Here is a 2,762-nt window from a genome sequence, read left to right on the forward strand (position 1 = left end):
AACACAACCTGAACACGTTAACTGCAACACAACCTGAACACGTTTACTGCAACACAACCTGAACACGTTTACCATAACACAACCTGAACACGTTAACTGCAACACAAGTCTCTGAGTTTTGACATACTTACATTGTCAGTTTGTCGCCACATTTAATTGTTCCTGTCTGAGGATCAGTTTCTGATTAAAACACAACCTGCAGTGTTGTCAAGCTTACTTGTGTTAAGAAACAAGCCTAATTATTCACAGTATTTTAATAATTAATAATATGAGACAGAACACTCTTACACTGCTATTTTTACACTTATCAAGTCATCAGTTCTGACTGCTGAAAACTTGTTGGGGGGGTCAATTTTTTCACAAGTTGTAGAGTTTGTTTAAAACTTGTGCAACAAATGTTTCATTCAAAGACGTAAAAAAACATGATTTCAATATTAATATCTTTATAAAACATATTGAAAACAACTGAAGCTGACCAAACTTTACCATTCAGTCGACGTGTGTCATTAAAAACAAATGGTACCACTTTACAATAAGGCTTCCCTTATAGATGGCTTATGAATAGTTTATAGAGATTATTAATTCATCTGTAAACACTTTATAAATCATTAATAAGTGTTTATTATGCCTTAATTAAGAATAAGAAAGAGACAAAACTGTCTGGTTTCTTGCTGAATAGTGAGCCAAATCTGTTGATGTATGTTATGGAATAATTATGTATATCTGTTCTACCTTGACACTGTCCAGTAATCATATCTCATGATAACTAGTTTCGGCTCTTTTAATCCATCGGCCCAGACTTCAAGACTCCAGCAATGCATGACCTCTTTTATTTTGATAAGGTGTTTCCGGGCTGACAGCTCTGTCATTGGTTAGATGGTTCATAGTTGGCGAACTGTGATTGGTTGTAAGCATGTCTGATGATGTTATATTATCAGCTGCTCTGCGCTGATGAGCCAGCCACAACTTGATTGACTTCTGTGATTGACTTCTGCTCTGTTGTTGCTCAAATTAAATCATTTGACGACCATACACGCAGACTTTCTGTGCATTTATCCCGTGTTTCTGCATTCTTAGTAAATCGTGCCACCACAATGTACATATTATAAAGTGTTATACTAAACATTTCACACTAGATTAACTTGTAAATACAATAATGTATTGGAAACACATATTTACAGTAGGTACACTATTTATTAATGATTAATAAATGCGTATAAATATCATAATGGAGCCTTATAAATAGTATACAGTCCAAGGCTACCTTTGATCGTAGTGGATATGTATAATGTAGTGCAAATATTATATGTAAAATATGTGTTTCCAATACATTATTGTGTTTACAAGATAGTAACCTAGTCTGAAATATTTAATATTCCACTTTGGATGTAATATGTACATAAACAGATTTGGCTCACTATTTGACCAAAAACCAGACAGTTTTGTCTTTCTCGTCCTTAATTAATGCATAATAAACACTTAATAATGATGTATAACGTGTTTACAGATGAATCAATAACCTATCTATAAAGTATTTATAAGCCATCTATAAGGGGAGCCTTATTGTGAAGTGGTACCAAACAAACAATAAAACCAAAAACCCTCAGCTCTAACTGTGTTTTAAACTCTGACTAAATCAAAAGCAAAAATAGACAGTCCTGAGCAAAGATGTAAAAGCCACAATGGTTTCAGCAGACCAAATATTAAATGGTCAACTGTTCCCCAGTTCTGGATTTCAGTTTGGATCTAGGATCATCTAAAAGAAACTGGTTGGAGTGGAGTGCTCTGACTGGAGTGTAGATCGCAAGGAGATCATAAACATGACGAGGCCAGACCATTAGAAACCTTAAACTGTCTGTGACATGTAATTTTGTCATAAACATGAATGCATGTTTGGAAAGACAACATTGGTAACATGTTGCCAAACAAATTTCACATTGCTGAGATGAACGGTTGTTGAGATATTTACATGTGAAGAAACAGGAAGTGATCAAAGGGGAACGTCAGCATGTAAACAGAAGGTTGTTACAAAAGCTAACAACACAGAAGAATCTGATGTTTCTTTAGATTATTTTTAGTCGCCATCAAAGAGAGAAAAATAAGAGTTAAAGCTTAAATAATTTTGTTTTTTTAACAGAGACCAGAGAGTTTATTTTATTAATGAGTTCCCCTTTGATGTCACTTCCTGTTTCACTTTGGCTGAGCTATATTTAAAAGAGAATAGGCCAGTTATGTGACAAAACGGGTAAAATCATGTGCACTATGCCAATTTTCTTAAGTATAAAGATGCTTTCTTTGACTTTTTGTATTTGAAGCACGTCACAGACACTTTAAAAAGCAGCAGTCAAATCTTAAATGGACTTCTTAAAAATATATATTGCCCAAGGATACAACAACCGAGACAGTTGGAATGGGGGGTCAAACCGGCACCCCTTACAGGGCAACTCTCCCTAATCACTCTGCCACAGCCATGCAAAGATCACACTTCAGATCAAATCACAGGTGAACAGTACGGCCAGGCTCTATAGGACCATGACAAATAATGGGAAGCAATGCATGAGATGGCTCAAAACAAGATTTATTTAACAAAATTCATGGTTTGCTAGAGAAGAGAGAGCAAGGAGGAGAAGCCTCACACCAAGAGCAAGCACTGGACCTTAAACTGGATCTGATGCTCTTCTGGAGACACTGGCTGTGTTTCCATTGACCATGAAAATGTGCAAATTAGAATTTCGAAAATAAATTTGCTCAATGGAAACACG

The 2,762-nt window shown here is 35.5% G+C and overlaps 1 protein-coding gene across 1 annotated transcript in view; it reads left to right on the forward strand.

Moving 5' to 3' along the window:
* Nucleotides 1-2,762, forward strand: part of slc7a11 (solute carrier family 7 member 11) — a 76,715-nt gene that overhangs the window by 57,090 nt on the left and 16,863 nt on the right. The window lies entirely within an intron of this gene.

The sequence above is a fragment of the Austrofundulus limnaeus genome, unplaced genomic scaffold, assembly GCF_001266775.1.
Source record: "Austrofundulus limnaeus strain Quisiro unplaced genomic scaffold, Austrofundulus_limnaeus-1.0 Scaffold670, whole genome shotgun sequence".
Lineage (NCBI taxonomy): Eukaryota > Metazoa > Chordata > Actinopteri > Cyprinodontiformes > Rivulidae > Austrofundulus > Austrofundulus limnaeus.